This window comes from Triticum aestivum, chromosome 6B, assembly GCF_018294505.1.
Source record: "Triticum aestivum cultivar Chinese Spring chromosome 6B, IWGSC CS RefSeq v2.1, whole genome shotgun sequence".
Lineage (NCBI taxonomy): Eukaryota > Viridiplantae > Streptophyta > Magnoliopsida > Poales > Poaceae > Triticum > Triticum aestivum.
This window is the reverse complement of record NC_057810.1, coordinates 705,678,555-705,691,361: the sequence shown is the minus strand read 5'-3', so window position 1 is coordinate 705,691,361 and position 12,807 is coordinate 705,678,555. Positions and strand designations below refer to the sequence as shown.

Here is a 12,807-nt window from a genome sequence, read left to right as displayed (position 1 = left end):
TACAATAAATAATACAAAGTCATATTACAAAAGAATAAAGAAATTTGTAATAGGAGATTACAATTACATCTCTTGAGTACATAACTTGAGGAAATGGAAAATATAAAAATTACATATCTTCTATCCTAACTACTCCTATACAAATCTTCTTCATTTCCAAAAACCTGCAGAATAGACATCAAAGACAAAAGAAATTGTTATGGTTAAAATTTTGCATTCCCCTTAGGGAAATGCATTGATTTTGGAGCCAACACTTTCGAGATTTGGCAATGGTAGCCAAATTCCAATAGTGTATAGAGTGGTTGATCAGAATGAAATAAGTAGTTCTAGGGAGACCAAATAGACAACCAAACAAATGGAACACTAGGAACCAGCCCGAAATCAAGTTCCATGAGAGATCACAGATTACACTCAAAAATCAACTCAACTAGTACTAGCTCCAGGATTCCTCAAATCCCGCAAAAACTAGTGTTTCGTATCATACTGGGTCAACCAACATTGTAATCTATTGCCAAGTGACAATAGATTAAGCTCTCGTTCATCATTAGAATAAAGCCAATAGGCGATAAACATCCAACCTGGGCGGCCAAGGGACAAGTCCATATGCAATTAGCCACCCAGCAGCTCTAAGGATAAGGATCAAGGAGCAAGTGAGAGCACCAAGCAGTTTTTGTCTCAACCACAACAACCAGACCACCAGGAACTGCCAAGCATGCATCACACTGAGTTGTGGGGCACCTGAGTCACTCACCTACATGTCAGGTGCCCAAGATGCAGGCATGACAATATAAGGAGCAACACAACCGCCATCCACAACTTAAGAACATTAGGTGCAATCGTACCTAACAAGGAGACAACCACATTGGTTACAAATCAAGAAGCTAGGAGGTGTAGGACTACCACAAGAAATAGACCAACAAATTGGTTAAGAAAAAGCTACAGGAAGACCAAAAGGTAGGAATTGTAGGAAGAATAATAGGAGTGCTATGTTGCATATCATAGGATTTTGTAGGAAACTTGTATTATCTGTAGTATCTATTATATTCCAGTGAGAGCCTCGAACCACCATCATAGGCAAGAAAAGATCAAAGAGCACCTTATCTTATCAGATTTATTAAAGAAAGAAAAAAGAGAGAGACAAAAAGATAGACAAGAAATTATAAGAGAAAGACTAAGTCAAGACAATATCTGTTCTTCTCATATTTTAGGAAAGAGGGAAGATAGAAGAGATACTGTCCATAATATCATATAAAGAAATAGTTACCCATAGCACATCATAATAATATTATAGAGAAAAACACATGCACTACATTGCACTTGGCACATTTCTACAAGTAGGAATACAAGCACCACACATACATGGTCTAGTAGTGGAGCACTAGTATATAGCAGCAGTAGTAAATTATATCGTACATGCAGTAACTATATGTCTGCATGCACACAATTCATATATAGTAGAACAATAACAAGATTAAACAGAGCAATGGAAAGGAAAATATGATGATAACTTAACTGAAACCAAAGATAGATCGAGTAAACTATCACCAGAATAGTACACTAACGAGCTGAAACACAGCCGAATAACTTAACTTAGTAGCAACTACTGAACCAGAACAAGTTAAATACACCAAATTCAGTAAAGAGCACTAGTTGTAGATTAACAACAAGCATACCCTATCACTACATCCTGTATTTTAGTGCATACAAGACTCAGCAAGGTGGTACTTGCCATGTAACAGTACATGTACAACATAATTAGCAAACCTCAATTACAATATCCATAGTAGTGGAAAAAAGATCAATAGTAGTAGGAAACCATAGCATTGATTAATTCCCAATTTGCGCAAACATAGAGAGCCACCACATGGACCAAAACATTATTAGCACAAGAACATGTGTGTAAAGGCCAACAACATCACCAAATGCATAGCACCAAGACCAGGAATACATGGACAAGTGCATGATCCACATCACGTAGAACTAGAGCATGAACTAAGACAACATATGACCACGGAGAAACCTTAGCAGCAGCAGAGCATGATTGACGGTGTCCTGGACTAGGGGGGTACTCACCACGTCATCTCCCGATCTGTTAGATTGGGCCGATGACCCCCATGGCCGTATACTCATGGACCAGTCCGAACAACTGCCGCATACAAGGAAGATTCCGCAAGACTTGGCGATCAAGACAAGGACTCCTCCCCCACCGGCGTATTCGGCTAGGACTCTTGTTATCCTAGGCCTCTGGTGCCTTATATAAACCGATGCCAGGCTAGTCGATAGAGATATACAACAATCATACCATGGGCTAGCTTCTAGGGTTTAGCCTCTCTGATCTCGTGGTAGATCAACTCTTGTACTACCCATATCATCAATATTAATCAAGCAGGAGTAGGGTTTTACCTCCATCGAGAGGCCCGAACCTGGGTAAAAATATCGTGTCTCTTGTCTCCTGTTACCATCCGCCTAGACGCACAGTTCGGGACCCCCTACCCGAGATCTGCCGATTTTGACACCGACATTGGTGCTTTCATTGAGAGTTCCGCTGTGTGTTCGGCAAAAGGTCGATGGCTCGCCTGCAGATCAACTGCGACTTCGACATCTTCGTCACCAGCTCGACTGGTCATCTTGGTTCGACCAAGGACTGCGCCCTACCTCCGATCGTCATGTTTGGATGAGGGCCTTCATCAACATCAGCTCCGATCTCTATCAAGATCATTCAGGAATCATCCAGGGAGCCCGAGGGCTCAACGTCAACATTGCCCTCGGGCAACCGTGTTGTTTTTCTGGACAGCGAACTTGTATCCGCCGCCACCGCCTCCTCGAGCGTCGGTTTGACGATTGCTTTGCTGTAATAGTGCGGAATTACGTCTACAACAGCCACGCTCAATTTTGTCGAGTTTTGATGGAGGAATCTCCGACAACCTACGATATACCGGAGCCCTGTCAAATCTGGACGAGAATCTGGACGAGTTTAGGGCGTGGTGTCCAGCTTCTAGCTCGGACCTCTTTTGGAAGATCAAACCGTTGATCGACTGTGGAATTCCTATATCTACCACCCCTCAAAATTTCAGCTCGATCCAACCGTACAAACTCCGGGAACCTTCCGATTAGTGCATCACTTTTCGGATCTGTCTTCTGCGCGAAAACAAATCCGACCCGAGTTCGTCCTTTTTACGAACGGGATTTCAGACATCCTTTTTGAAGGAAGTTTTGTATGGGGTATTGTGTTTTGTTCCCGAACACATCCCACTAACTTTAAAATCTTTTGAACATGATCTTCAACATCATGCTAGTGTCAAACCAGTCCGGCAATATTGCTCCATGGCTGCCGACCTGCGCTAGACACGTCGTCACTTTGTTGAGCCGCGCTCAACTTCTTCGGATCATCATCTCGGCAAGCCGAACAAGAGTCCGGCATCGCGAAGGATAAATCATCACCAACATTGCCGCCCCACGGATTACACGGAGCGGGCACACCCGCATCGCTGCACGGTCACTTCATCAAGCCGGCATCGACCACGTCATGACCTGCATCGGCAGGGCCGCACTGTTGCTTTTTCAAGCTGGTGCCCATCACGCCGACTTACTTCGACTCATCGGCTAACACCGAGGCTTCATCACGTTAGCTGGACCGGGGGCTTCATCATCTCTTCATCAACCTACTCCGGAGACTTCGGCGTCGCTGGCCGACCAGCTCCGTCACGTTAGCTGGACCGAGGGCTTTGCCTCGGCGAGCCAACCTTTGCCAGCATCGCCATGCCCTTGCTTTATCGCCCATCAGGCGATAGGTGTGCGAATCGAGTCCCAATTTTGGGAACCACCTTTCTTGGGATTGCTACAACAAATAAGCCAGGTCCTATTAATCCTAGTATTTTTTGCTTGTTTGGGTTCATTTTTCCCAACGAATTATTACTCTGGTTTGTCCATCATATGTATGCAGGTCTATCAAATGGTGGCCGCATTAACGGTGGTCGCACGGTGGTTCGGTCAGTTTCCGTACATAGTCCGGCGAACGCCAAATCCGGAACTCGAACCAACCTGTGAATTCAGGCCTTGCCATGCCTTTACCGCATCACGCCGCCGCCCCGCATCGACATTGACTTCGGCGCCAGGCCATATTCCTTTTATTACTCACTTTGCATAAATTATTTGTTATGCAACGAATTTTTTATTATTATTACTATTATCTCCGGTTTGCACTATTTTTTATGCACAGGAAAATGATCCAGCCGGACTATATCCTTTGGCGTCACCTCGGCTGGACGGGGGGCTTCGTCAACACTTCATTACCCCATGCCGGGGACTTCGGCATCACCCTTCCGTCCTGCATTGACCGTGCTATGTCACCACTTCGGAGTGCCGAGCTCTTTGCTCCGCCACCTCGGGACCGGATTGGGGGATGGAACCTTGTCCCGCATCAAGCCCGGACCGCGTCATTAATACCGAACACATTAACCAGCTAAGTTGCCTTCATGCTCAAACTTTTAAATTTTTAACTTGTGTTCGGCTCGACCAAGCATTATACTTTTTTGGAAAAAAGTTGCTTGTAAAAATTTCCTTGTCCAAACTTTGCTTGTGACACGCAAATTCAAATACCCCGTTTACTTGGGGGCTTCCTTCATGAAGCTTTTTCCTCTTGCATATGATTATACTTGTACGATTTCGTTCCTTGTTCGTGTATTACGCCACAATATGCACAATATTGACTTAAGCGATTTGCAAGCTGGGTTTCCTGGCTCCTGTGCTTACCCCTACGTTCCCGATTGTTCAACTAGGGAGTAAAGGGAGCACCTCTACGATTATCACGATCGGGTCACCCGAGCCGGACCTCAAACAAGGTGAAGCCGAAAGCTAGCGCTCTTATTGTTTTCAATCATGGTCGGCACACAAGGAACTCATGAGTACAAAAAAACTATTGCACAAGTCTCATAATAACAATGAGCACCGAAGAAAGGTATCGGTGGGGGTACTATTTTCTTCGAAGATGCTTCTTACACTTCACAGTAATATAGCATAAGTTCCTTGAGCGCGCTTTGTCTGTTACATCCTTATGGCCTGATTGCCTGGTTATCGGCAACACCGTCGATATTCTCGACGGGTGGAGTACATAACACTTTTCGGCCCTTGCCGAAGAGGGAGAAGCCGACGGTCGGTTAAGACGCGTATAAAGTTCGGGTGAACATAGATATGATACAAGTACTTCGGTACATACAATCATTCTTTTACCCAAGTCACTTGGGGGCTCTTATGTTTATTTGAGCCGTTTTTAAGTGTTTATCTTCTTAGTGTTGCAAAGTTTTTATTATTATTTATCACTCCTTTTTTTGACACAAGTGTGCGGTCACTAGCCGGGGAGCCTAATTTCTCTCTCAAAACCGCTAGAGTCCAGTTTGCTAAACTGGCCTAGTAAGAAGTACTCCGCCTTCGGGATAGGAGGTTGAAGCCGTAGGCTGACCCGCTTGAAGTTTTGAGATAGGATGTGTCATGTTAAAGCACGGCAGAAGCACCTTTTTTTTCTAAAGTCCAATTTTCGGATTGGCGCCGAACACTTGATCTAGTTCGGACATTAACCTTTTGAATAAGTTTTTTGGCTTTTCGAGCCCATGGCACTTTTAAACTATTTGTGTGTTTTCAGCACAAGTCTCGCAGTGCAACGCCGGACACCTTTAGAGATTTGGCAAAAACATTCTCGGATATTGCTCTATATGCATCGGTTTCGAATTGTGTCTTCGGTCAATATTGGGTTGCCCGACTCCTGCGCTTGCCTCCTACGTTCCGCTTTGTTCGGCTAGGTATGCAAAGGGAGAACCACTGCGATTGTGCTTCCAGCTCACATGGTTAAGCACCTCAGTGAAGAAAGCCGAAAACTAATTGTCACAATAAGCGTAAACTGGTCAGCGATCCGATGACGGTGTTAAACGATGGTCCATTCATAACAATGGCCGAAGTGTTTACGGCTTGACCTCAACTGTCGCCGAACACTACCGGGGGCTAGTAACTGGCCTCCCAAACTAAATCCTCAATATTTTGCTCTTACATTAGAGCTGAGGTTTCAAGATCATGCTTAGCATGCCAACCCAAAGAAAGGAACCGATAGCAGAACTATTTTCTTTGGAAGACATTTCCTATGTTAAACAACAATATAACATATCTCTCTGCGTACCTTTGTTTATAAAACCGTATGGCCAGATTGCCTTGTTTGTTGTAAATCTTTGCCCTCATAAAGGCTTTATAAAGTAGGACAAACACTCCTCGGCTATTGGCCAAGGAGGTGGAAGCCGATGGTCGGTCAACAAAGTTTTGTACAATGCGGATCCGAGCATTAATGACGTAAAGTACTTGGATACATAGAGTCATTACACATAATTTGTGATTTTACTATGGCCACATAATTCGGCCACCCGTGCCCACATTAAGACTCGGGGGCTACTGAGCTTCGGGCTTACTATTTACAAATATTAAAGGGGCACATCGATCCCCTGATCTGGTGTTGCCACCCGACCAGTGTCTCGGAGGCTACTGCATTGCCTGTCCAATGTTGAAAATTTTAAGTGTAATACAGTCTCCGAGGAGATTTTGATCCTCAGGTTGGTCGGCCACACCCAACCTGAGTCTTGAGGACTCAGCACGCCTCTTTTTGTGTCCCGAAGTATTCTGCCGAGCTAGGATTTGATCCTCAGACCAATTTTGCAAATCAACATGAGTCTTAGCGGCTACGGGGATCGGCGGTCTTATGTCATCCTTCATGTGCATCTCGGGTTTTAGACCGATACACACCTTGAGGGCTACTGGCTATGTATCTCGACAGAGAATAAATTGCACCAATCAAAAATATTAACAAAAATCGGCCCACATTCGGGGTGGTGCACCACCTCGGAAGCAGTCCGGCATAAAGCTCGGGCGCTAGAGGCTGGCTCCATAGAGGGCATTTCCGGCATTAAGCTCGGATAAATTCCTTCAAACTTCTTTGAACCAAGGTGATTTACGACACCTCAGGCATAGTCCGGCATTGGAGCTCGGATACAGTCTGGCGTTGGAGCTCGGATACATAGTCCGACGTTGGAGCTCGGATACAGTCTGACGTTGGAGCTCAGATACATAGTCCGGCGTTAGAACTGGGAAGCAGTCCGGCATTGGTGCTCGGCTGCAAAAGATACGTCGAATGCAGTCAGGCGTTGGAGCTCGGACGCAAGAGGACGATGCCGCCCGGGAACAACTTCAAACCCGAGGTGTGGCATAAAAATAACAAGGCATTGATAAAGGCCGGAAACTTAAAGGGGCTCCTCGGATACCCGACGTGTAAACTCGTCGAATGCATTTCGGTGATCCTCAAGATCGACGATGAGAATATTTCTTGAACCAGTTTTCAAGACCGACGACTGAAGATGAAGAACGGTTCGGAAGAATCGAGGAGCGTCCCTAAACTTGAAGACCGGTTCAGGGGGCTACTGACGGTGTCCTGGACTAGGGGGTACTCACCACGTCATCTCCCGATCTGTTAGATTGGGCCGAGGACCCCCATGGCTGTATACTCATGGGCCAGTCCGGACAGCTGCCGCATACAAGGAAGATTCCGCAAGACATGGCGATCAAGACAAGGACTCCTCCCCCACCGGCATATTCGGCTAGGACTCTTGTTATCCTAGGCCTCTGGTGCATTATATAAACCGAGGCCAGGCTAGTCGATAGAGATATACAACAATCATAACATAGGCTAGCTTCTAGGGTTTAGCCTCTCTGATCTCGTGGTAGATCAACTCTTGTACTACCCATATCATCAATATTAATCAAGCAGGAGTAGGGTTTTACCTCCATCGAGAGGGCCCGAACCTGGGTAAAAACATCGTGTCCCTTGTCTCCTGTTACCATCCGCCTAGATGCACAGTTCGGGACCCCCTACCCGAGATCCACCGGTTTTGACACCGACAATGATCCAGAGAACACTAGTGCTAAATAGAGGAGAAGAGACAGGAGATGGAGCTCATCGAGTATGTAACTGATGCACATGACAACCCTACCTCCGTTGCAGCAGAGCACGTCGCCACCGTCCTAGCATGACAAAGGTAGCGCCACAATGCTACACCGACGCCACCAATGTCGGTGTTGCGTCGTGCACCATCCACTAGCGTAGAGGCACCAGTTCATGACGGGAGAGCACCACGAGAAGCACACGAAGCCGCAGACGTGCAAGGAGGCACAGGCGCAGGAGAGGCCGTGGACGACCCAAGCAACCAGCCGGAGCTCATCGGCGACCAAATTACACACGACCACTAAAACCCTAGAAAGGGGAACCAATGGGGGAGACCACAGAGAATAATGAATCGAGACGATGGAAAACAGAGAGAAGCTCCTAGGGGAACCGTAGGTAACCAGCATGACGCCGAAGATAGCCGGAGACGACCAGAATCAGCCGATGCCCGAGGCAGCAACAGGAGTCGCGCAAGAGAGAACGGGGAACGAGAGGTGCGGGTGTGTGTGTGTGTGTGTGTGTGTGTGTGTGTGTGTGTGTTTGTGTGTGTGTTTGTGTGTGTGTGTGTGTGTTTGTGTGTGTGTGTGAGAGAGAGAGAGAGAGAGAGAAACGAGAGAGATAGAGAGGCGGGACGAGGGTTAACCATCGAGGAAGTGAGCTAACGGGCCAAATCAGCGAGGCCTTATTTTTTCAATAAAACCCCTAATTAAAATTAAAAGAAGTACTAAAATAGTTACATAAAATCAGATATTATATAAAAATGTTCAACATTTATAAAATAATATTATATATTTAATAAAGTTAACTCCAAGATTTTCTTGACAAAAATAAATATTAAACAAATAATACAAATGTTAACCATAGGGAAATAAATGGTTATAGAATAAAAATAAATATTTATAAATTCTTTATATGATATAAAAATTACCAATATTTCTCGAGTAATTCTTTGGATTTAGTCCAACTAAAACAATTATATGATTTATAAATAATTATGATCATGGTAACTCTAGGAAACAAGAGTTGGAAATAATCATTGTTATACAAAAATACTTCAATCAAATCACTAATATTGCAATAAGGGTTTGTGGGGGAAGAAGACCACGTCATACTATGCATAAATAGCATCTTACACAGGGCCGGTCCTGAGATTTTGGGGGCCCGGGGCGAAACCAAAACTTGGGGCCCTTAGTATAGACAATATAGTGATAAATATAAATATATGAAATGTTACCAATAATCATTTAAATTCATCAAAAACAATATACATATGAAATAATTTTACATATTATCATTTCAAAAAATAACATTCTTTGATGCAAAGTCACTTAAAAAATAATGGTACATGTCAATCTTATCCGATAATTTTTGCTCAATGCATCTTGTTGTCAAACCATTTAAACTCTCCTGAGTCATTGTTGATTTCAAATAGCTATGCAATACTCTTAACTCTGAAAATTTTATTTCAACTAATGTGACAGTTACATGCACTGCAAATAAGATGATAATTAATTGAGGCATTGGGATAAAAATCAACTTCCTTGACATACTCGAAAATCCTCATAGAAGACATTACACCATTTGTCAAAGTCAATTAGTAATTTTAATTCAAAAAAATGCAAAACTGGATGATCACCGATGCTAGGAGAGTGTGCATGTGAACCTATTTAAATTCCCCCCCAAAAAATGTGAACCTATTGAAATAACTGTACTATCAGAACCACTTACATTTTTATCATGGATGTTGATGTAACATTTCCCTCTTGATCAGATATGTAATTCCCATCAATTTGTTCATCTTCTCCACAACAACAATCGGCAATTTACCATTTGGGTTCAGCAATGCACCGGTATTTCTCTTGATTTTTTGTATCAAGAACGCTTCTATGATTGCATCATCCACCTATTATATCATTTTAAATTGTGCTGGAAAAATAAACAAATAATGACATCAAAGGTTGATCGATGCGAGCTATGCCCCATGTATGTGATGGATAAATTACTTGACCAGTACTGAACGTATATGGAGTAGGGATCCGAGAACACTAATACAATATACCTTGGATGATCGGATCGGCTTTGGTGCTAGGGTGTTGAGCGATGACCCAATGACTCGATATGGACTCGTCTGAAATTAGGCCGGCGAATCTGCCATGTGTGTGTGCATGTCCAGCGCCTGAAGGCGGAGAGCAAAGCGGCGGCGCGTACTAAGTATTCTGATTAGCGTCTCGCAATCGGGGACCCCGAAAATAGAAACCGGGGAGACGGCGAACCGGCGACCGGGATTAGGAAGGAAATTAGGAGAAATTTGCAGGGTGGCTTGTTATTTATGACGGAAAGGACCGCGTAGGATATGGGATTGCTACGTGATGGAATGGAAGAATAGCGCTACGTTTCCTTTTTTGAGTAGAGGAAGAATCACCGGCAGTTCGCTAGTTTGCATGCGCCCATGCACTACCTCCCTGGGCCATGGCCTGTGTGTACATACCCTGGGGAGGGGCCCCTGAATTTTGGGGGCCCGGGACGGCCGCCCCCCCTGCCCCCCCTCAGGGCCGGGCCTGATCTTACAGATTTGTTTTCAACATTAGTCCTTATCTGACTATATGTCATTTCAGAACCCGAGGCAACCGCGAATCTCGAAGCCTCGAGTTACGCTACCTTTCAATTACCAGGGAAGTTCATACTTTGCTCATGACCGTTGTTTATGCTTTCTTAAAATCATGCCTATCAAATTCCATTACATATCGTATCTATTCATTGCATTAAATAAAATTCACTTTCAGTACTGTGAATTTTGGTGGGCGGTGGAACTCTTGTTGATTACACGGTGGAGAGTTCCATTGCACAAGGCTTAATAATCAAAGTTAATAGATATTCCAGTGTTGCAACGATAGTGTTGACAATGGAGCCTGGATGGGACAGGAAAATAAATAACACCTTCTTGATGTAGATGTGCCCTTGCATAGGTTATCGTCATGGGGCGTAGATCTATGAGCCAGCCCAAGGAGTTGTATATCCCATCGGCAATGGGTGTCATTAAGACCATTTCGGAAGAGGGTCGTAAAACCTTTATCGCTAGAGCGTCATAATATGATCCGTCATGAGGCCATATAAACCCTGCATGCAGTTTATTTTGGGCAACAGGTTGAATACCTATCGCGGCGGGGGCAGGGGCATTGGCGGACATGGAAGGGTGAAAGACTTAGATCTTAGACCCAGGCACACCTCATGGACGTGCAAGGATGGGGAACAACCTCAGGTTTGGCTTGCCGAACCGGACAGTTGTGGCATGTGGCGTCATCTACCTTCTTGGAGGGAGTGTTTTGAAGCTCATATCTACCGGGGAGATCGCAAAGGCATATCCACGTTGGATCACCAGTAGATTTACCGGGAAGGGTCGTTTGCTCCGAGGGAAACCCTGGATCTGGGTCTCCCTGATCGGACGATGGTGCCGTCCGACGTCACACCCCCTCATGGGGCATTGTTCTTGGAGCAAATGCTGGCTGAAGGGGTCCACAAGTGGAGCGGCATCGTATCTACCGCGTCGATGTCGGTGGGTCTCGACGGCATGGTGCAGCGGTGTCTCAGCGGCGGATGAGTCTTGGGATGTGTTTGGTTCCCGGGATAAGTTTGGGTGGTTGAGGGTATCCCCAACCACCTGGCTAGGGATAACCCTTTTTTTGTTTGGTTGGGTGGGATGGTTAGAGATAGCCATTTTAAGTGTTTGGTTTGAGAGACTGAGGGATGGATACGTTGTGGTGATAACTAAAAAATTCCTGCGATGACCATGCATTATTTTAATCGAATAATTCCATATCGAAGACACTAGTGCACAACCACAACAATCTTTGTATCAAGTACTGGTGATAGGTGAACTGATCCATCTGTGGTCTGCATCTTCGCCGATTCTCAGAACCTATCAGATGACAGAAAGAACAGTGCACATTCAGAGCAGAGAATGCAAATTGGTACACGAATGCCCTGTACAAATTGAGGTTTACTAGTTGAACGTGTAGAAGAGCTTGAGCTCATCAGCCATCTCCTGCTCGTACCACTTTCTCTCCTCATTTTCTCCTGATGCAACTGGTGCCACCCGCCAGATCAAATCGAAGTTGTTGCGCCCACCAGAAACAGATCGAGAACAGAGGCGCATATCAAGATCGAATAAAACCAGCATCACGTACCCAAAGATCGAATAAAACCGGCATCACGTACCCAAAGATAGAGGCACTGAAGCCGCCGCCGCCGCCACTCTGCATCGTAAGTCACCGGCGGCGCGCTCCCATTTGGCGGGGCACGGGTGGGGGCCGCAGGCGTGTGCCTATCTGGGTCCGACCATGGCAGCGCGGCCGCCGCCGCCGCTCATGGCTCGACCATTCCACTTGTACGATTCACCAGCGTGGTCGCTCACCAGCGAATCGAGAGGATAATGTTTCCAGGAGTGTTTTCTGTTCCAGAGAGGGGTGAGAGCGAGAGAAAAACGCTTCGGGCGTGAGACGAGAAGGGTGGCTGGCTTCGCCCGCGAGATTTCGGCGGCTCCGCACATCCCCCGTTTTAGGGAATATTCCAGGAATAATGGCTATCCTTATCCCTTCTATCCCTCAAACCAAACGGGTGGCAACCATTTAAAAAGGGGATATCCCTGTCCCCCGAGGGATAGCCTCTGAACCAAACACATCCTTGATGGACGAGTGCAGGGACGTGGTGCTGTTTGGCACCATGGCGGCGACCATGGCTGACAGGCCTAGTAAGGATGATGCGGATCTCTTTCCTGAAGATGGGTCGGAGGTATAATAGTGGTGGCAGATTCTGAAGCGTGTGCGGGTGATGTACGC

At 45.5% G+C, this 12,807-nt stretch overlaps 1 long non-coding RNA gene across 1 annotated transcript; it reads right to left on the bottom strand.

Moving 5' to 3' along the window:
• Window positions 1–11,616: 11,616 nt before the first annotated feature.
• On the bottom strand, window positions 11,617–12,185 carry LOC123135029 (uncharacterized). The gene is made up of 2 exons (XR_006465801.1): window positions 11,974–12,185; window positions 11,617–11,888 (listed from the first exon to the last, which is right to left on the bottom strand). It is a non-coding gene; the product is annotated as an uncharacterized lncRNA (long non-coding RNA).
• Between the last annotated feature and the right edge of the window lie 622 nt (window positions 12,186–12,807).